Source organism: Ochotona princeps, chromosome 10 (assembly GCF_030435755.1).
Source record: "Ochotona princeps isolate mOchPri1 chromosome 10, mOchPri1.hap1, whole genome shotgun sequence".
Lineage (NCBI taxonomy): Eukaryota > Metazoa > Chordata > Mammalia > Lagomorpha > Ochotonidae > Ochotona > Ochotona princeps.
Window position 1 is genome coordinate 5,295,959 of NC_080841.1, and position 24,270 is coordinate 5,320,228.

Below are 24,270 nucleotides of genomic sequence, written 5' to 3' on the forward strand. Positions count from 1 at the left end.
TTTGAAATTTTAATATAGTAGAATAAACAGAAAATCTTATTATAAACAAAATTTTATAATTTTCCCCCAGATTGGGAACAGGTGTATTACCCTTCTGTTACCTTTTTTTTTTTTTTTTTTTTTTTTTTAACATTTCTCCATCTGTTCATGCCAGAAAACTCCAAATCTCATGCATATCTCCCAGGCCACAGCCTTGCATTCTGCGTCTGTGGGTGAACACTCCTATGGTGATGTCAGCACTGCCCCAGTGCCAACCCTCATCCTCACCATGTTTGAGGAAATTGCTCTCTACAACCTGGTTCATTTCAGCTTGCATTGCCTGAGATTACTGGAAAGCAATGGAAATGTTTTTACTTAATTAGTACAAATTTGTAAAAAATATAGTATTCTGTATTGTATCAATATATTTGCAGGACTTAATTCTAAATCCGATCTATAAAATTTCACTAAAATTTAAAAAATGCATAAACATTGGCATTTGTATTGAAATGTTATAAACTCTATGCAAATAGAATATGGATTAAACGTTTATCAGTAAAATCACTTCAATATTTCTCAGACCAACGCTAGTGTTTTGATTTCTTCATATAGGTAGTTAGGCACTTTACTGCAGATAACATGAATTGTCTTCTTAATATTCATGCTTGTTAGAGTGAATGCTACATATTTGATATGATGCTTGGCAACAACATGTAGGAAAGATAACTTCCTATAGTATTTATAAATTCATTTATTAATTCTTCATTTTGTTCATTTACTCAGGGACAAACAGAGGCATGTTTTGTTAACAAAGAATGAAACTGAACATATCTATTTAAACACCAAAATCTGGACAGCAGGAGAATCCCAGAAACTTGGAACAAAGAGAAAACACATGCTGGAGACAAAGGACAGAGGACTCTCTGGGTATTGGTGCAGATGGAAGAGTTCGTTGGATTTCAATAATTGCAGATTAATTGCACTACAAGAATTCCAACCCAGGTGTGCTTTAGAACTTGATTTGGGTTTACATCTGTAATACTGCTGAAAGGCACAACTGAAGCAGATTGCAAAATATTGAAGTTAAAACACTGAAAAGAATGATGCCTCAACTCGTGGACACATTACATTAGACTGGGCAAGACTTGGCATCACATTCAATAAAATGTGATGTGTCTTTTTACATTTGCTTATTCTTATACATAATTTTTAGCTTTTGAGAATTTAGTTAAAATATATGTAAACTTTTCTGTAATATTCCATATCATGTTAGAGTTTGGGGAAATTACAAGAAAGGTAATTTAAATACTTATTCTTACACCTATGTTTACAGTATTTGGTCACATGCTAACTGTTCATTAAGTATTTAGCATTGTATTTATTTATTTTCACTTTATATGAAAGGCAGAGTGAAAGAGAAGTTTTCCATCTGCATGTTGGCTCTGTAAATGTCCTCCATAGCCAGGGTTGGGCCAGGAGTCTGGAACTCGAACCAGGTGCCTCATGCAGGTGGCCAGGATGCACCTGTATGACGTCCCACTGACAGCTTCTCACGGTGCACATTAGCAGAGAAACTGGGACTAGGCCAGGCAATCCGATATGGGATGTGGGTGTCGGAGTCGGCACTGTCAGCCGCTGCACAAACTGCCCATTCTTTGTGCTCACTCAGGACGTGCCAGGGTACATGGGGAAAAAATGGAATGATCTGTGAAATATATTTTGATTTGATTTTGTTGGAATTACACATTTTTAAGAATGCCATCTATATAAAAACTTTCTTATTTTGTAAACGGGCATTCTTTCGATGATAATTATCATGCTTCATCAAAACATCTTTATATTTCAGTACTATGATTATTTAAAATCATCATGTTATCATGATTAAACATTCCTGGATAAGGAAGAAATTAGCATAACTCAGTGATATCCCACGTCTTCTTCAGAAAAGTGACATTGGTAATGATAACATAATCATCCTGACAGATAATCTTAAAAAAATCATCAAACAGAAAAGAATATGAAATCTCAGTACTTACAAATCATTTTGTTATTTCCAAGTTTTCACATGAATGTAGAGGAACATTTTTTTTACTTATTTTGCTTTTATTTCAGGTGGTAATATGTTTGTGTGCAAAATGGTGCAGGCAAGTCTGTTAATGAAAATGTGGGAAACACAATTTTTTGGGAAGTGTTTAGGTGACTCCCTTCCTAATGCAAATGTTTTGATCTGTGTATTGCCATGTGGTTGTGTGCTGTGGAACTGATCAGTGTTACTACAGAGACAGAAAGCATTGAGGACAGGAGTTAGTTCAATGATGCGGCCGGAGTTGTTGCTTTAATTCTGTATTTTTGAGTTTGATCTGACAACTGTGGTTATAGTTTCTTAGTTTTAAAAAGCACTCTTTTACTATGCATTTGAGAAGTGATTAAAAGTTGGGCAGATGTCTTCTCTGAGAGTTCTCAGCAGATACTGTAAACAAAACCACAGAAAGGGATTTGTGACGGGAAGGAGGACTTGCCCTAATGACTTCCTGATATTGAATGTGTATCCTAGGAGACATGTTTAGGGCATTTATTAGCTTTATTTTTTTTTTTTCTCTCTCTCTAAGGAGCTTTGGGAAATAGATGAACATACAGCTGCCTTTCCACAAGAGGGCTTCATGTTTCAAATCAGCATTATCATACTTACTTGGCCTGATGCCCAGGAAAGTTCATTGCTGGTTAGTTTACTGAATCAAGAATAATTTTTACTGGGGTATTTTAGTTTTCTTGAAAGCAAGATCCTGTTTTATTTTTGTGTCTATTTATACATTCTGAGAAAACCTAAGCACACATATTCCAGTATTTACTGCATGTGCATGTTTGATTGCATGTATAAGGAATAGATACATAAAACTAGCTGTAACTTGTATTTTAGTGCTCTTCAAAGCATTTTTTTGTTCCAAAAACTCACACATTTATTTGAGGAGAAAAGAGACAGATAGAGCTCCCATCTGCTGATTTACTTGCCAAACGCCCTTAGCAGCATGGGTCAAGGCTGGGCCAGGGCTTGAGCTTGGAGCCAGAAACCAGAGCCAGGACTGGATGTGGGTGTCAGCAATCCACTTATTTCAGCGGTCATCACTGGCTCCCAGAGTGTGCACTGGCAGGAGGCCAGGCAGGAGCCTGGACTGGTATCAAACAGAGGTACAGATGTCTTCACCAGTGTCTTAACCAAGAGGCGAAACTTCTGCCCTCAAAGAGTTGGTTTTTGCTTCACTTCAAAATATTTCAGGGCTGACACAATGACTTAGTAGCTAAATCCTCGCCTTGCACAGCCAGATTCCATATGGGTTCTGGTTCTTACCCTGCTGCTCCACTTCCCATCCAGCTCCCTGCTTGTGGCCTGGGAAACCAGTAGAGGATGGACCAAAGTCTTGGGACCTGCATCTGTGCACCTGCATGGCAGACCCAGAGGAGAGTCCTCGATTCGGCTTCAGATCTCCCCAGCTCTGGCCATTGTGTCCACTTGGGGAGTGAACGAAGGGACAGGAGATCTTCCTTTCTCTGCTTCTCTCTGTAAATCTGCCTTTTCAACTAAAATAAATAAGTCTTAAAAAAAAATCTCTGTAAAGGCTAAATAATGTTCTCACATTGAATGTAAATGATTGTAGATAATTGCCAGTTTTTAGCCTCTTTAGTTGAAATTCTAAAACAATGGATTTTTATCCTAAAATATAATCTTTAATCTACAGTACTCAACAGTTTCTATGTCCTTGCATTTTCTAGAGATCATAATTGTTCGTGATTAATTTTCCTACTGAATAAAAACCCATCTTATTCTGTGAAAGAGGCCTCAGGGGCAGGGTGGGAAAGTCCTGTAATATCTTCCTCATACTGGATGTGATGAGATACACTCTATTATCCTAGGAGCCCCAGGAGTGATTTAACTTATGTAGGAGAGATAATCGGCTCCTGATGAACGCTTCAACTTCCAGTTAGTGAAATTTGGCTAAATCCATATATCCTGCAGACATGACACATCCTGCTTTAAACTGCTCAGGGCATTTTTAAGTAGTAGACCAGCGTACTCAATGTCAAGCCACTACAGTGATATATTAAAGCTTTAAAAATGGCTTACTGACATTAATCGCTATAAATTTGCCTTTTGTGTGTGATCATTATTAAGTTTTACTTTATATAAGTTTGGCAGTCTTTCCATGCCTCTAGAAAATATTGAGGAAGTTATACTTCAATGTCCTATTTCAGTGAATTTTTTAGCCTTTTCTTAGCAATGCAGATGCATAAATCAGGGACTGTGGTTTTAAATGTGCAAACAACTTCACAGTTGTTTATATTAGCAAAAATACACATATTTTCAGATGAAACATCCAAGGCAGATTACTTAAGAGGTTTACTAAGTAAAATGAATTGCATGTACTTAAGCCTCCTAATATTACACACAATAGAACCGTAACATGCCTAAATTCACAGGAGGAGTGAGAAGGGAAGAAGAAAAGAAGGTGTGAAACAGAGAAAAATAAACTGTGTTTCCTCTTACACACGTGACGAAAATAATCAATATGAAGATTCTGTCCCGTTATGAGGGAAAGCAGTCTAAATCTTAAAACTGTTTTAATTTAGGGCCTGAGCTGATAGCCTCACCACCCATGCGGAAGACCCTAACAAAGCTCCTGGCGCTTGGCTTGGTTTTAGTGAAGGTTGGCCATCGCAGCCATTTGGCAAGTGAACCTCTCTCTCTCTCTCTTTTTTTACTCAATTAAAAAGAATTAAAAAGAAAAGAAGCGAAAAGAAAAGAAGCGAAACAAAACACAGGCTCTTCTAAGAATCTTTAAACCGTTGCTGAGATAGGAAGGCAAAATTGACAGTAATGTCATAAATGGAAGCAATAATTTCACTCTTTGAGAAAACTTGAAATCGATGATAGGTTTTGATATATGTTTCTTTGGATGTAATCTTAGTTCTCAAATTGAGAAGAATTTTTCCCCTGAATTTCCATCATACGGAAACAGAAAGCACCGTGTGACATACAAATGATTTTACTGAATTCCAGTTTCCCAACATTTCAGTTAAAGTTATGAAAATTTTGTACAATAAAATTTATCTGTACTCTCATTATGTTTTTAAAATGGAATTTTCCTGAAACTTACTTTGATTATAGAAACAATAATAAATTTATCCAGGAATAAGCAAGAAAAGAAAAAGTTCGAGCAACTAAAAACAACATTATATTGAGATCCGAATCATATTCTTTAACATAGCCATTCATTCTACAATTCCAAATAGTATTTGTAATGATAGGTTTGATTTTTATATATTCATTAGAGCTGCTAGAGGCATTTTATTCCCTATAGTTAATGCATTTTCTAGAGAAAACAATTGTAAAGGGTTAAGTGAAAATATCCTGTGGATTGATTTGCCATATGGAGAAAAAGGTTGAAGTCATAATAGGAAATTGGAAAAATTGCGCTTTAATTTAAGGGACTCTGAGATTTCTATGGAAGAAATTTCTTCAATCTTCTGTCTCCACTTACTTTAACTACCTATACACAAATTAACCATGATGAAAGAAAAATAAAGCTGCACATACACAAAATATTCAAAATAATGCTACAAATAAGCAAGCAATCCTTCATACTCAGGAGTTTTCAAATTTTTTTTAAGAAGTGAGCCTGTGCCAAACATGAACGTGGCATTTCCTTATCAATTCTTCAGCACTCAGTACAGCAATTATTTACAGACCACTTTTCCTGTGTTAGATGTTGTAAGTAAGCCGCCGCGAAGGGTTGCAGAGCGCATAAGCAGGAACACACCTGCTCTGTGCACATGCTGCTGCCGGTTACACACAGAACTCCTGTGTCCGCAGGTTCAGTGGCGCTCAGCGAAAGGATGCCATCCTCCATAGACACCGAGTGACAAATGTGTGACTGAAGATTTCAGAAACAAGCCACATTAATGTGATACTCTATTGATACACAACAAATTGATAGAGAACTTCAAATAAACTTAGTCTGTTAGGGCGAATTATGTTTTTTCTTTTTCTTTTTTCTTTTCAGTAAGCATGTTGGCCAAGTTTAATAAAGAGAAATACACTTTCTAGACCAGCCCAGCCTCTCAGCTCTCGGGGAAGACCGAGGAGACCAGTCTGCCTCAGCCCAGAGTTCGCATGCATTTGTGTAATGGCCGTTCTTTTCTCCTGCCCTGTATCTTTCCTGAGGTATTGGTGGGTGGAGGAATTCTGGACAAGGCATTAACAAAATTTTTCCCCAAATGTCACAGCGAATCTGAGTTCGCTCGGTGCAGGCTGGGAACGACTCCCCTAGGCTCCCGCCAGGAGAGGGTTAGGACCCACGCACCAATGTCGCAGCACGCAAAAAAGGCTTTGGATAGATAAATGCTTCTTTGCCTCTGCAATTCTTCCCTCGTTTAAACACACAGAAATGTCCATCTTTCTTTAGCCCTATAAGTTAGTGCTCCCATAGACAGGCTAATGCTTATTGCAGAGTACTAACTCCAGTTTTTATCTCTTAACATGCTTGCTCTGTGAAGTATTTTTCCCATTCTGTGTACAATAATTGAACGCTTCCAGTATTTATCAAGTGTTAGAACACAAGAACTTTGCTTGTTATTTCTTTTGTCTTCTCATCGAGTTTATTGAATTGATTTTATCATTAATATTTATAAACAGAGTAAATGGTTCTTGGAAAGGCTAAATAAATTGCCCCAGAATACTCAGTTAAAAAGTGACAAAGGCAGTCTTTGTCACAAACCTCTGCTCTGAGCTTCTGGCAGAAACATTAAAAATTTAAAGCTTTCTTTTTTCCTTCTGAGATAAATTTTCCAGTGAAGAGTTCTTTAGAAAAAACAGAAGCACAACTATACCAGTGGAGATTTCTGGGTGGTGATGATGGTGTGGAGCAAGGTGATGGGTGCTTGCTCTCCTTAGCAAGGTTGCAGAATCAATCCCACATCTTAGGACCTTCAGTAATGCTTACAAATCCATATATAGTATCTTCCCAGACACAAAAGTTCTACTGACACTTTCACCCTTTAAAAAACTCTGCATGAAGATCTGCCCAGACTCCAACGTGTCATTCCTGCTAGGTGATCCCTTGAAGACTACAGCACTCGCTTCCCTGTTCTGACAGACCAGAGAGGGACTTGCAGCTGACCTGAGGACTGAGAGGCTGCCCAGTGAATTCTACAGTGCTGAAACACAAGGTGAACACCGCAGTAAACACCGCAAGGAAACAAAGGGCGCACTACATTTCTTCCTGTGGATTTCATTTCCTCTTCATCCTGCCCTTACTGCTCCTTTCACACAAGGTAGCCCAGAGCTAATTCAAGTCCTCAGACAAAAGAAGGCTACCTAGGAATAAAAAGTACAACTTTCATTTTCTTACCCAAACTACCAATCTATTTCCATTTTCTATGCTCTAATGAAAATGACTTGGAGAAAATTCAGAGATCTGCTTTTGGTATCATTTGCTGTTGTCCCTGATGTCATTGGTTATATACATGTGACCATTTGATCCAAAGATACTGGCCACATACATCCAACAGCGCATATGAGTTTACCTCCACAAGCTGAATTAGATTTTAGGGTTGCAGGTTTTCATTTTCTGATGTCTTCGTAGGTTTTGAAAGCCTAGTTACTTACCTGATCTTTGAATACTTAAACATAACCTTATGTTCTTTCATTTCACAGCATCCTAAAACTATACCCATGTGAAAACATTAGATTACTCAGTATTTATTACTTCTAATATTAAAGAAGTATTTATTACTTCTAGTAGTAGGGATTGAAATTTTAATCTTGACAACTTTCAAGAACAAATTAGGAAAAACTATTGTTTCTAGCTTTACACCATTAGATCAATGACTGTTCCTCTCTTCGTTATCATTCAAAATATTTTACAGAATGATTGGTATTGTTTCCAGTGGCCCAGGAACAATTCCAGAAGGTTGAGATGAACATGGAAGCTGAATGCGAAACATGTGCTGGGACAGAGCTATGCAACTCCTGTAGGAGAATGCCAGCAAGGCATTTTGTCTTTCTTGATCAACTAAGACGTATCAAAGTTCCAAATGGCAAAAATAAACTAAGCAAAATATTGGTTGTCCAATGAAGGAGTCAGGGAAAAATGTTCAGGGAGGGGAACATATATTGATCTAGAGTTTTGTAGACATGCAACACAGGCTTTAGCACAGGCTTACTTGGGGTTCACATAATAGTATCCTTGCCTTACTTTTCCTTATCAGTTTATCTGTCTTGGGAGTTTTTCACTTTTAAGGCTTCACAATGTGTAAGTAGAAGTTGTAGCAATTTCATATCTTATGTGTGGTTAGCCTCAAGTTCACGGGGAAATAGGTGACTGTATTGAGCTGGCATTCCTATAAGAAGTTTTCTGAATTTTTCATTTTTTTCTCAGTGTGGATCATGTGTCCACTTCTAAAGAAATCAGTGTAGGTGTGAGTGTTCGTGCATATGGGTGTTTGGTATAGTGGTTACAACACGAGTGATATGCTCACTCCCCATTTTAATATCCAAATCCATGAGTTAACTTTGAGCTCTACTCCCAATCCCAGTCTCCTGCTAATGTATACCCTGGAAAGCAGCTGGTGATGGCTCAGTTGGGTCCTTGCTACCCATGTGAGAAACCAAAATGGAATTCTAAGCTCCTGACTTTAACCTAGTACAGTCCTGATTACTGTGGACATTTAAGGAATGAATCAAAAGGTAATTCTCTCTCTCTCTGTCTCTCACTCTCTCTGTCCCCTCCCCTCTCTCTCGGGGAGTGGGTCTGACTTTCAAAAAATAAAGTAGATACATAAGGATTTAAGAAAAGAAAATTCAGCTTAGGGAAACATGCAGGCTGTTTGGCTTTGGTCTATACCACCTGTAACACCTAAAATCACTTGGCTACGTTCTCAGGTAGACCATTGGAACAAGAATAGGGAAGTGGGTATGCCTAGTTGTAATTACCAAACGGTGATATATACAAGATATCCGAGTTCACAAACATACTTCTTATGATAACATGTTAAAGTAATCCATTTTCGTAGTTCTGTAGTTCACACAAATGACTAGTTTGACCTATTTAATAGATCTTTCTGTTGGGTTCAGGTGTGTTTTATAAGGCGAAACAATGGATTTTACTTATAATATGCTAAATAAACAAGGAAGATAAGCAGCCACAAAAGCACATTAGAACAGCAAGGTACACAGATTTGCACTTTGGAAATAGGAAATGCATTAAGAATTTAGCTGCACAGAGATCTGGCTTGCCTCAGTAAAGTACTGAATTTTAATACTGCAGAACATTATTGCTTCCTGGAGCTTTGTGGATACTCATATTTGTGAGTATTTATTACTGAAGAAATCAGTTCTTGGTACATCTCTTGTGGCTGAAATATTACTGATTTTTCATCAAGTTTGTAAAATCCATGTTCATATTCATTCAAATTGCAGATGGAGATTTTAAGTATTATTTTATATGTATTGAAGGGAAATGGTAGACTTACTTCTAAGCAATTAAATGAATATCATTGTTTTATGCCATTTGTGATTTATAGCCCTAACATACAGAAATCCATGCCTTTTTTCCCATTATGAGTTTGCAATCATTTCTCCTTTATCCTCTAAGGTGAAGAACACTGCATACTGCAGAATAAATTGAACGCACACAAGCTGCTTACCTCACCACAGGCCTGGAGGAAGTCCCGAGGCTCTAAAACACACTTCAGCTCGGTTTCCTCTTCTGGGGTTTCTGAAAGATAAATCGTTATCTTTTTAATGCCTTAAGAGAACAACATGCTGTTGCAAGAAAAATGAGAACTATTGTGCGGGAGCTCCGGTTAGATCAGACCAGGAACTTCAGAAGGCATCACAGCTGACAGTCCACTTTGAAATCTCCGCATGACCATCTTATACAAAAAGAGGTTGTTGCACCTACAACTTTCAAAGAAAAGTGTTTTATGTTTTAGAAACAGCAAAGAACACATTGCAAATTCGAGTAGCTTCATGTTTTCTTAATTAATTGCTACAAATACAACCAATATTGTAAGTGGCACAATTTATTTTTGAAGTTGCTCTTTGAGAACCTAATTAATTTGCGTTGTGAAACCTGAAGACTGATTCCTGCCAACACTAATACAAACATCATGCACAAGGGGTCTTTAAAAAGTTCATGGAAAATGCAAATTAATGAAAATGCTAGCATGGGCTTCATTATATTTTGTACTACAATAAACTTACTTTTTTGTTCTATTTTTCTATGAACATCTAAAGAGCCTATGTTTATCAAGAGCACAGTAGACAGAAGTACTTCAAGCTATTATTCTGGGTGAGATCATCCAGAGAATAAGGATATAAGAGAAAAAAATCGAGCTGGGTGGCAAGTTCAGTAAATAGGAACGTGAGAAGAGGCTCTCCAGAATGATTTAATAGCAATCAAGCAATACGGAGGCAAAGGCATAATCTGAATACTATAATTCAGAATACCACAAAAGTCAATGTGGTGACTTAATACAGATAACCTTTCTAAGTTCAATAAAGATGACATATTCCATAAAACTAGACAAATTGTCACTTTTTCCCACCAATTCATAAGGAAGGGACTTAAATGTGTTCATTGGTATAGCAATCTAACTATGGATTACATTAGTGACCTTGAATTCGTTTGACTTTCTAGATTCAAGAAATCAGATTCAAGGAGTAGGTATTGAGCATATCGGTTTAGCTGGCTGTGTTCCACTTTAGAATATCTGGGTTTCAGTTCTGATTCAAGCTTTGGCTCCCACTGCGGCTTTTTGCTAAAACAAAGCCAAGTAGGTGCTTGTGATGGCTCACACATCACCCGTGTGGGAAACCTGGCTGTGTTCCTGCTTCCCAGCTTCTGGCTGACCACAGACATGGTCATTGAGTTAGTGAATTGGAGCTGTCTGTCTCCGTGCTTTTGCTACAAATTTAAAATAGTTACTATTAATAAAAATTAATAATTTTAACAAATAACAAAGAGAAAAATTAAGGGACTAGAGAAAACATAATACTTCCGCATAACGTTTGCCAAACAGTGGAGCAGATCTATTTGTTACAGAGGTGGAGAGGGAAGGAGGTAGAGACAGATTTGCCAAGTGTTGGTTCACTCTCCCAATGGCTGAAATGGCCAGGGTTAAACCCGGACAAAGTCAGGATCGAGGAGCTTCTTCCAGGGCTCCCACACGGGTGCCCTGTTAGGCCAACCTCTAATGCATTCTCAGATCCATTAACAAGGAGATGAATTCACAATGGAGCATCTGGCCACACCAATCAGTGTCTACATGGAATGCTTTTGCCACAGGTGGTGGCTTGATTTGTTATGCCACAATATCAGCCCCAGAAAGTACTCTTCAGTGGAAATAACAATAAATATATTAGAAATGTTTATTGAATGTCTTCTATTTTTCTGAAATCAAAATTTGTACCCAAACCATACTCACTTGTGTTTTGATTTCCAGAGGGCGTGCAGTATTATATTGCAAGCTCTAGTTCTTTTTGGCTTCCTGAAAGATTTGCATTAAGTATTCATTGGTGCGAGAGGATCATTTTAAACACCTACAATTAGAACATAGATTTATTTTTAAAGCATAGTGTTGTGGTCGGTGTGCTTAATTTGCTCCCTGTGACAATAAGATCACATGAGAGTGATAGTTTGTGTACTGAATATTCCACTTTGGATCCAGGTTTTTTTTATAATGTACCAGGGAAAATGCTGGAAATTGGCCCAAAATGCTTAGGCCATTGCAACCGCATGGAAGTCTGGGATTAAGTTCCTGGCTCATGGCTTCAGCCTGGCTCATTTTGGTCCTGTGTCCATTCGGGGGTGCAAAACTTCTCTTCCTTTCTCTCTCTGGAGATATGAAAATTATTTTTGTCTCTGTCTCTCCTTTCTCATGTCTCTCTGCTTCCTGATGAAACAAGTGGATTTTTTTAAGTTGATGTTTGAAAAACATATTGTCACTTACTTGGAAAAATGTTTTTAAACAAGCAAATATCATTGTCTTGTGGTTTACCTATTTTACCGCTTACCCACTTTGAGAATTAATGCTTCTCTTTTTGAAAGTGAATTGGAATAAATCTTTCAAATGCTCTGTTTATATTGTATGAAACATTGAATCCTAAATTCAATGTGTTTCCACCCTCATCATGAAGAAAAGGCATGATTTGTTATTGGAATTACCTGCATATTCTGTTGTTTTGAAACTGGTTCTCAGATGATCCCTGCCAAATGACCTCCAATATTCTCTCCCCTAATGTTTGTGCAGGCTCAAAGTCGAGAGTCCGACCAGAACATTCTGCTCATTAGCTCTCACCCTAGCTCCCCTGTTGTGCTTCTCTTTCCTAAAGCATCTGAAGTCTTGAAAATAACATTTTGCTATTGGAAAAGAAAACCCCAGGCAAGACCTTCACCTAGGGGAAAAATAGTCATTCTTTATTATTCCTTCTAAAAGGGATAGCCGACACTCAAAAACAGTGTTTGAAACATGTCTTGGTTTTGTTTACTTTTGATTTGTTTCTGTTTATTGTTTTGAAACAAAGGCTCATGGAGAAAAGACAAATCTACCATTAGAAACATAAAGGATAATTACAAGGACAGTAAAATGTACAATCATTAGGACAATTTCCTCTGACATTAGTTTTCTTATTAATCATTCCATTTTTCCTAATGTATGTACACTAAACTGTAATATGTTGCTTTTATTTAAAGGTGATTATTAAAATTGTCAAATTAATTTTTTTCTTTCTAGTGTTTTAATTTTGTCTTCAATTTTACCACTATGCATAGAAGTGGTTGGTTGGCACTCTAGTTTGCAGCATCGCTGAAGTTTCTGCATTTAAAGCTTCCAGCATATCAGCATATTGACATGTTGAGGATCTGATGGTAAGATCCCTTCTCTTGGGTCTAAGCTAGTTAGGTTTCATGATCTGGATGAACCCAAAAGCATTAGCAGAGGAGCTTAGACTTTTAATCAATATAATCTAACATCTTGCAGGACCTGACGAACAACTCTAAATATTGCCCTAGGTTCCCAAGGCAGGTGGAAGGCAGCTGTTGTTTCTGGATGGCAATGGCGGACCATTCTTTTAAACAGGAAGGACTGCATAATCTGGAGACACCCAACTAATTCCACATATTTTGTCATTCTGGTCAGGACTCACTCTCATCCATTATAAAATGCTATATATAATTAATAACAAAATTGTAATATCTATGTCAAATATATCTGCTCGAATTATTGTGCATTTTTTTCATATGTCAATAGTAATAGAGAAAAGTTGATGAGAAAATATTTTTCATGGGGTGTATATGTGGCTCAGTGGCTTCAACTGCTGTTTGGGACGCTCAGTTTCCAAATTGCGCTGTTACTTTGAGTCTCAGCTGTTCTGCTTCCTTTGCAGCTTTCTGATAATGAGCCTAAGAAGGCAGTGGGTGGCAGCCCACAGAACCATGCAACCAGCTTGGGAGACCTGAGAGGAGGTCCTTGCTCCTAGTTTATGCCTCCCTCAACCACCTGTTGTGCACATTTGGGTAGCAAATCAGAAGGCGGTAGAAATCTGTCCTCATGCATTTCCTTGGATGTTTTATCAGAAAGTTTTCTGTCTGAGCATTCGCTCATGGTGCTGCCTACTTTCCTGTGTCTTTGTAAAGCACATCCTTAACTTTGATTTGGCAAGGTTGATTACGTGGTGACCAGCTTTTCTGATTTTTTGCCTGGAATGGTCTGTGTTTCACCTCCATTTATGACTCAATCTTTCAGTGGATTAATTACTGTGGGTTGGTAGGCATTACTTTCAAGAACTGTTATGTCTTTCTATTCTGTACTGGCCTGCATAGTTGCTGTTGACAAAGCTACTGTTGGTTTGATAGGAGTTCCCTGTAAATTTCAGTGGAAAAAAAAACTAACACTAAAAACAAAAAGTAAAGCTATTCCTGTTTTACTTTTAAAAGAAGCTTCTGTGCAGAAAATGGAATGATCAACAGAAGGAAGAAGCAACCAATAACTCCTAACTCCAGTGAGACTGGCCTACATTCATAATTCCACTAACAATACCTGCTGATATGGATATGGGGATAAAGCTACCATAGTCCACTCTTTGTGGGAGTGTAGGCTAGTAGGACCACTGTGGAAGTGAGTAGGGAAAGTGCTAAGAGAACTGAAAATTGACCCAGCTATCCCTCTTCTGGAAATATATCCGAATGAAATGAAATCTGCGTATGAGAAAGTAACCAGTAATTGTATATTTACAATAGTACAATCTACAAAAACAAAACCATGGAAACAACCTGGATGCCCATCTAAAGAGGAATGGATAAACAGACTGTGGTACCACTATTCTGTGGAATACTGCTCAGCCATTAATGGAAAGAAATCCTACCATTGCAACAAAATGGTCCCAACTGGCAGACATTATATTCAGTGAAATAAGCCAATAGCAGAAGGATATTATATTCTGTCTTATATTATATTCTGCTTTATATGACTTTCCTGCAAAATAGATCAATGGATCTATGGGTAAATACTCATGTATATATATTCATCTACAGGAACTATATAATGAAGATCAGAATGCCAAGAAGTGAAGATACATTGCAAAATGCATCTCTACTTTTGAATAGAAGATGGACTCCCAAATGTAACTGTTAAATATATCTTGAAATAAGATGCTGTACTGTTTATACTGTTTATACCTACAATGTCATGATACACTTATGTAGCACAATGATCAGTTTTGACTATTGCTGAAGGAATATAATATTGTAATAACATAGGAGAAAACAGTGGAGAGACAAAGGAAATTGGGTAGGTGGAAGGGGAAATCACTGTGCTTATGGACCTATATAATGAAAAATAAAAATTTAAAAAAATGTTTCACAGCATTTACCATGGCAAGGATTGTTTTCTCAAAAATGTATTTTAAGGGTACTATGAGCTTCTTATATTTGGATGTCCATATTTTCTCCAAGTTGGGGAAATGTTCTGGTATTATTTCAAGGAATATGTTTTCTAAGCCATTTTCAAACTCTATTACTTCATGAATTCTTATATATCTACTCATTTTGATGGTATTCATCCTGAATATCCCAAATAGTTCTCAGAGTTTCAAGCTCCTCCTTCTCCTTCCTTCTCTTCCTCCTCCTCTTTCTTCTTTCTTTTCATCTGACAAAAACAATTTGAAAGGTTTATCTTCAGCACTGAATGCTCTTTCTTCATCCTCATCAAATCTATTGTCATGTCCTTCCACTGTGTTTTTTGACATAGTTAGTACTTTATTCTAGCATTTGTGTTTGGTTTCCCTTTAATATCTCTCCATGGTTTTGCAATTTTTTTATCCATATCATCTAACCACTACTTAATTTCATTTAATTATTCCTTTGCATTTTTGAGTAATCTTATACTCATTCTTTTGAATTCGTCTTTGGGCATTTCATCATTCATTCCTATTCAAAGTCTAATATTAGAGAATTATTATAATGTTTTAAGAAGAGATATTGCCTTCCTTTTCCTTGATTTTTGCATATCTACATTGATTTGTATGAATCTGGGGGAGCTTCTTACTATCTTCTTTGGAAACCTATTTGCTTCTTGATTACAGTTTTTTTCCCCCGTGGAAATGTTTCTACCCTCTGGGGCTTGATGGAATGTCAAAGACTTAAACTTTAGGTCCAGAAATGTGTGCAGACCAGGCCCAGACGCTCTTGCTTTGATTTGTTACTATGCCAAGATTCCAGAATAACACTCAGATTGAACATGATGGAACAATTTGGCTCTAGTCTGTGGAGGGGGAGACATTTGGAGTCCAGTATTTGGTGAGCTCACCGTGTCTGTTCACCCCACATACACTGAGAACACTGAGCCATTCCACCCTTAACTCCTCTGTGAGTCCTATACTCAGTGGGCTGGGAAATCTGAGTCTACGGTCAGACCAGATGGGTGAGCAACCCCCTCAGCCCTATGCCCAAACCCAAATTCCCATAATCACAACAAGCACCCATTCCAGAACCAGCAGTGGCAGCACCATGACTGACTGTGGTTCCTTGGCTGAGGACACAGATTAGCTGAAGCTGCACATCAGCAGATCATGGCTGTCACTTGGATAGGCAGGAAACCATGTGTTCTCCCTTAATGCAACAGGGGAGCCACCCAGGTCCCCATCAACTTCCTGGACCATTCTAGAACCAAGTTATGTTTGTGGAATTCTCTCCTTGGTCCAAACTGTTGTGGAAGCTATGGAGGCCTCTCCTCACCTTATCCTGGAAATTCGGTGCTTTCCAGCCTAGGGTTAGCTGTGTAGATTCAGTAGTGGTCAATGTGGGTCCTTCTCCCTTACTGCTCCAAGCAGTCCCTACTATGATGGTTCTCTACTGAGAATTTTCTCAGTTTTCTTGGAAAGCATCCCTTCGAGTTTGAGATCAGTGTGACTTCTCACGATTCAGTCATCCTGTATCTCTTACTCTAATTTCAGCATTTCTAACTTAAATTTAGTGTTTAATATTGTTGTCAGATTGAGCTACAAATTTATGGCTGAAAGCTATGTAAAATCAAAAATCTAGTTTGGTTTATATCACTTATGATGAAAATATGGAAACAAGCTATCTCTCAAAACTGAGTGTAAATGTTCTCATCAAATGATTTGTGTCCATAGGTGTTCCCAGTTATGGAAGGTAGAATTATTTTGCACTAAATCAATGATTTTTAAATGATCCATTTGCCAATGCTGAGTGCTAGACTATGTATCCCAAATGCTTAATATAAAGTATAGGAGGTGTAAATATCAGAAAAATGTAGGTGATAGAATTTTAGAGAGTCTCAGCATTCCTAGTTACCTTCCAGGCCACTTGAAGAAATACTTGTGGACAAATGATGATGACAATGGAGGAAAAGAAAACAGGTGCACAGATGAACAGACAGTGAAATACACATATGATGATCTATGAATGTCAAGCATGAAATTAAAGTTGCATAAGTGTGCTGATTTCAGTCTTGCAGTCACAGCTACAATTGAGGGGACATGTTGTGGCACAACCTGCAAGACAATCATGATTATGAGCTCAGTATTTGGGCCATTCTGTTCAAGTTTGAATGGAAGGTTTGCTAATTCTAGGTTTTGCTGTTTTAGGTAAATAACTTCTCAAATCTTAAGTGGGCAGCAAATTAACTGCTTGCTACGCAGGTGATCGTGGTGTGAATCCAGTTCTATGAAAAGAACTTGACTAACAGCTGTATTCATTCTTGTTTATGTTCTTTTTTTCCTCTAGGTTTGGAAAAAAAGATGGCATTGAATCAAGTTTATGGCCCAGGCAAACTTTAATCTACAGGGTTTCAGTTTTCTGGGTCTACAAAAAAAATTGTTGAAGTAAGTTATTGATATCACGGTCTATTTTATTACCTTTAAGTTACAATCTCCACTAATTTTATCATAACACATTGTGTTGTACATGCAATGTTTTGTTTTATTTGCAAATTTGCATTCGATTTTTATTTGCACACTGGGTAACAGAATCTAAACACTGGTATTAGTGACATTGATGATATAGACACTAAATGAACTATATAAAAGGATTCTTAAAAATCATTGGGTACTATGAGTCTTGCTACGTGATGTAGAAATTGTTCAAAATAGCAAATACAAAATTTGTTGAAATGTTCATGACTCTTTAAAATGAGAAAAAAATCCATCACATTGCATAAATGGAATATCTGCTGCAATTATCCTAAAACAACTGTGGTCTGTGTTTTTGACTCATTGATTTAGACATGGCAGAATTAACTGACAGCTTTCAGTCTTTGATCACAAAAAAGAGAAGAAAAAGAAACCCACCTGAATTCAAACATTTTGATAAGTGCATTTGCTTTTTAGTGTGTCATGTTAATTTTAATTTTAAGAAACTAATAAATGCATTCACACAGTAAAAGAACAGAAGTAAATATAGCATTCATTATCACTTTCTACATTATCAGACTTATTGGTTTTAATAGACAATATTATAGATGACTGTGCTGTGATATGCAAGCCTTAGTAATGTAAGAACTCACAGCTACAACCTTTGAGATAGATTCTAAGAACTCACAGCTACAACCTTGGAGACAGATTCTATGTCTGACTTATTTCAAACCTAAAATAAATCCCTTTATTTTATGTGATTCCTTGTTCACATAAATCCTAGTGCCAATGTAAAGTGGCAGAGAATTAAGACACTGACTTAAAACTCTTTAGTTATTGCCATTTGCATTACTTGGTACTAGCAGCTTGTCTGTGATAACAAGCACTTACTACCAGACGGAAATAATAAATTCAGAAAGGAGAAAATTGTAATAGACCTAAAGGTAGAATTAATGATTTAGAGTTTAGGGTAAAATGATAAATACTATAAAATACTTTTGCCCATGGAGGAAACCAAATATCCCTAAAATTCCATGTTTGCTTTGAAAGTGTACATTGCACTACTTACATGACTGATAATTTTTTACTTATTTGTTTGGAATAGGGAATGAAATTAAGGTACCATATAAACAAGTTTACAGTGAAAACACTCATGATATTTTTTTATTGCAATGTGAAGTAACAGTGTGAATTGCATTAGCAATTCCTTTGAAACTTGGACTAAAACATGTAAAAACTAATAATAATTAAAAAAACTGTACTTACTTTATAGTTTCCAAACACAATTTATTTTCTGAGTACTTGATAAGTAGTGTTTTTTATAACTAGGTCTAGGATTTCACATCCGTCTGTGGTGAGAGCACCCTGAACATACCTTTTCTGATAGACATTATTTCACTTTGGATACAATTAGAGGGGCCAGCTTTGCGGTGTAACTGAGAAAGCTGTCACCTATGATTTCAACATCCTGGATGGATGCTGGTTTATGTCCTACAAGCTCCACATATGATGTAGTTCACTGCCAGCAGACTGCAAAATGCAGCAGAAGTGGACCCCAAGAGTTTGGATCCCTACACCTACACAGGAGATCTAGCTGAAGATGTTGGCTCCTGTCTTCAGCTTGGCACAGTCCTGACCATTCTGCCCTTTCCAATGTGGATGGAAGATCTCTCTTATTTTCTTGTAACTCACAATGAAAAATAAATTTAAAGCCCTTAAAAGTAAAACTATAGAGGAGAATCAAGATGACAGAATAGGGTAAAGACATGGTTAAACAGATGGTGAAATATTACCCAGGGTTGATGGCAGAGGAGCACCTGGAGACTGACAAACACAGGAAAGCAGCAGAGGTAGCAGTTGTCAGCAAGCAGCAATCGTTGGAACTCCACCAGGGGCTGAAGTTTCACCAGCAACCAGGTCGGAAGGGACGTTCACCAGGAGCTTAGGAGGTGGACTCAGACAAAGAACAGCCCATACTGCTAGTTTCTTTGAATTGACCAGGAACGGACACAGGACAGCAGGTTCCAAATGGTGGTGCAGGAACAGGGTGGATTCACAGCCCAGAACCCCAGCAGAGCTGAACCAGGCACTGTTTTGCATAGGGAGGCAAAGGCTATGGGGCACAACTGCACATGCACTAAGTTGGAAATGGTCTGATTTCTGGCTCAGTGCATTGCAGCTACATGGCTTCCTACAGGTTGCACCCAAATAGGTCCGAGTATCCTACAGACGTAATGGCTTCCAGATCAAGAAATCCACCAGTGGCACATCAGGTGCCATTTTATATAGTGTGGCAAAGGCTTTGAGACTGCATGGACAACAGTGAGCTGCACTTGCACTGAGCTGGGTGTAAACTTGCTGAACTCCTTGTGTTTCACTGGCCCCACAGGGAAAATAATATCGGATTTGTCATCTTATAACTCAAAGTAGGTCTGGAAGGCCCTAAGACCCAATGACCAGCAGGTACCAGCAAGATCATCACCACCAACAACCTAGCTATTTAGGACAACTGCTGTCTTCTTAATCCTGAGAATTGCCTGCAGCAGAAGTGGAACTGTTGTACAGACAGCTGTGCAGCCACAGCATGGGGACACAAGAAGTGGAAAGTGTTGAGCCAGGAGCTGGGGTTAAAGAGACACAAGAGCCTGTATCAGAAACTTGCTGGAGGGAGTGGCACAAGGGACTGCAAACAAAAATGCAGGTACCAAGTGCAATCAATAAAATCGAACTGTAAACCCTTGGGTGACACAGCTTAGAAACATGTCCCAAGGAGGAGAATCTGCTAACCAGAAGTACAATGACCAAGAGCAAAAGAAGAGACAGACACAATGAATATTGTTGAAGATTCCCCTGCAAAGGAGCAAAAGCCCTCGCCAACCTGAGTTCATGGAGAACTACATAGAGAAAACAGGGGATGCAGAATTTAGAAAACACATTACAAAGCTTGAGAAGCACATACAGGAATTCAAGTAATTTAAGGAATATGTCACACAGAAAAAAACAACATTGAAATAAAATCCAGCAGAATTATTAGAAATGAAGGACAAAGTTGAAACTCAGTAATAGAATGAAGGATCCAGAATAAAGAATCTCAGAATTGGAAGATATTTCTTGTCACCATGGGGAAAAAATCAAAAATTTTGAAGTGGAGCTGGGTAAAGCTAAAAATATATATATATATATATATTCAAACATAAAGAGACACTAATAAAAGGCCAAATGTAGGAGTTAAGGAAGTTCCAGATGGTGCAGAAAGAGAATCTGGGTCCAAAAAATGTAAATGACTTAAATTGCTTGATCAAATGCCATACATTACTAGATCGGTTTAAAAAGCAAAACCCATCTATTTATTGCCTATGGAAGATACATTTCACTAACAAAGATCAGTGGAAACCATATCTGATGGGTTTGATATTTTTGTTTTTAGTTTCATTTATTTTTTTCTGGTATGAATTCTTCACTGACTCATACAGTAACATTTTCTTCAACAAGGTTCTTGATTTTCTATTGCATTTCTTCAGCAACACATTAGTCATTAAGTAGCATGTTATTTAACTGCATGGCATTGTAGATTTCTACTTTTCTCCCTGTTGTTGATTTTGTTTTGTGGCTTTTCACTTAAGGGTATATATAATATCCGTAATAGAGACCATCATATCTGTATGGGAAGATACAATGTAGCATGCATCTCTACTTCCAGGTAAAAGATGAACTCCCGATGAAACTGTTAAATATCTCTTAACAATAGGGTGCTGCTTGGCCTGCCATTTTCCATGCCTGTGTTCATGGACTTATGGGAGTTTGTGAAAAATATACTATTTTAATAATATGGGGAAACTCAGTGGAGGTGGGGAGGGGATTTGGGAAAGGAGTAAGGGAAATCCCAAAGCCCATGGAATTGTATCATAAAATAATAATAATAATAGTAAAAAGAAGAAAAAAGAAAGAAAGAAAGAAAGAGGAAAAGAAGGAAAGAAACTATTGTCATTTTGCAAGGAATATTGTTTCACAGTTATCATATGTTAGATACTTGTTGTTTCCCAATATAATAATAAATTCTCCATCTGGACTGTATCTAAATAGATGTGAATATCTTTTTATTTTATTTAGCAAGATTATAACATAAAAATCTCCTCTCTTTCCGTCCCGTTGTCTTTCAAAGAAATAAATACATCTTTCTATTTAAAAGTGCACCTGGGAAGGGAGTCAAGGATTGACAAGTGCCTGGACCCCTGCCGGTCATCTGGAGGCCAAGAATGAGTTGCTAGCTCCCGGCTTCAGCCTAGGGTAGATACCAGAGGATGGAGGATCTCTCTCTCTCTCTCTCTTTTTCTCTTTCCTTTATTTTTCATTTGCTCTATTTTCCTATGTTTTGAATGAAGAAATAAGCAAAACATTTTAAAATTTTGCAATATAATTTAAATGTGTTGGTTTCATTGATATCATTTCTTTTTCAGAATTTAAAGAGTTAATTGTGAAGGCATGGGAATAAAGTAATTTATCTCCCAGAGCTTTTATTTGAACTCATCAAGATGAAAAACGATCACATGCAATATTCTGCCATCTTATTAAGCTTATATTATAGAAATGAGAGGAACTGGTGATTATTTGCTCTTATAACCCTAACAGGGGGATCTGAATCTTAAGTAGTAATTAAGAAAACCAAAACTACATTTCAAACAAAGCATCTGTTATTTCGACATGCCATTTTCCCTCCTTTTTGTGAAGAATAGCCTTGAATTTAATTGTGCATTATAATTGCACCTCGTTCCATTTGAAACTGCTAAATCATTCCCCTAATTCTCTTTGTATTTCTCTTCTTCTCTTCCTTTTTAGTCAGACGGTTTTTCAGCACTGTGTTATTACTTATTCCGTAATTAAAATATTTTTGTTTCTCCTTGATTATGGTTTCATGGGTTGTGCCTCATTCTGAGATGGTGAGGAGAGGATTGGATTTTTCCCTCTTTTTTTTACATTGAAGCAGCGAATGAGCCCCAAGTTCATTCAATAGTCAGCTCACCCTGGCAGCCGTTGTAGAGTTGCAATGACAATGCACCTTATGCAGAAACTCCGGCTTCAGAGGAAGGTTAATGGCTTGAATTACAAGAATATCAATGTGCAGACTGTAATTAGGAGTGCCTCGTGAAAGCCTGCAGTATCATATGAAAGAAAAACATCTGCTTGTTTGTGATAATGACCATGTTTTAGTCTTTCTGTGTAATTTTTCTGTTTTAATAGCCCATTTATCAAAATCTCATATGCTCATTAATCTTGGGTTATAGGAAAATGTAAGTGCATATTGAATTTCAATAAAGAAATTTTATTTTCCTCTTACAACCTACTTTCACAGAAAAGATTGAATCCATGATGTATTATGTCCCAAATGTTGCTTAATGTTATTTGGCAATGAAAATTATACAAAGTTCAAGTTATATTTTATATAAATAAAGTGGCTAATTCACTCAATTCCATAACAATCTATTTATTGAGGTTTTGGTTAATCCTATCAAGAATGTTGTGGGTAGACTGAGTCAAATGAAACATACATCATCATTCATACACTTGGGTGCTACGCTATTATTACAGGTGATTTTTATTCTAACTTATCAATCATAAAATGAGAAACGTAGGATAGATGCAGTAGGCAGAACTGAAGCTGACGCCAAGGATTGTGATTGTCTGTGTGTGATCACCTCTCACTTAGTGAGCAAAGGGCAGCTTACTACCCTGGGGACGAGGTTACTGGAGCAAACTTGGAGTTAGCAAAAAGGAGAGTTATCCTTGACATAATTTAATAAAAGGGGCCTTTAGAAGAGGATGAAACAGCGGGGGTACTTCTGAGGGCCTGAAGAAAGTATCAGTTACACTGAACATGTCCTGGGGGAGACAGCGGGTGTGGTGAGAAACAGAGGGCAGCTGCCAAGAGCTGCGAATGGTTACTCTGCTCTCAAATAACCCAGGGGTCCCTTGTGCTCCCGGATTAACAGCCAGTTCTTGGGCATTGCGTGACCTGGGCTGCTTCTTCCTCTGACCGTGGTCTAGGCACACAGTCCCTGTATTGAAGGTATCAACATTTTCTCGTTTTTTTTTTTTTTCAGATTGCTGGGTATTCCCCTAAAGTATTTGTTACAATGTTTATTTGAAGAAAGCCAGAAAGAAAACAGATGGACAGACAGTGAAAAGTTGACATCTGCTGGTTTACAATGCCAAGGCCTGTAACTTTAAGAGATTCCATCTGAATTTTCCCTGTGGTTGCCAGGGACCCACGTTCTAGATCTACCTGACAGCTCCCAGGGTGCACATTTGCATGAAGCTTGTTCAGAAGAGAATAGACAAGACTCAAACCAGGCAGCTATATGGGATTGGCACATTACAGCAAATATGGAGAGAACTTTATGTAATTACTTTTAAAGTATAGTTTCAGAGACACAGGGAAATACAGAGAGAAAGCGATCCATCTTGCATCTACTGGATTAATCCTCAGGTGGCAGCAATGGCCATGCTGAACCATGTTAAAGTCAGGATCTTCATCCAGGTATTCCCTATAGAAGCCAGTGGCCCAAGCATTTGAAGCATCCTCCGTTGTTCTTCCAAGCCATTAGCAGAGAGCTGGATCCAATGTGGAACAACTGGAGAATGAACCCAAAAGTATGCCAACATCTGAGGCGATGCTCTTAACACACCAGTTGACAATGTTGGCCCTGGAATTACACAACTTTGAAGCAACAACTTAGCCAGGGATCCAAGGGAGTCACCTGCCAAGTGCAGATCCTCCTATAGTTCAAACATCTACTAAATATGATTTTAGTAAAAACTGTTCTGTTCAAAGCCTCTCTGAAATCTCTCCCCTTGCTTCCTCCCGCCCC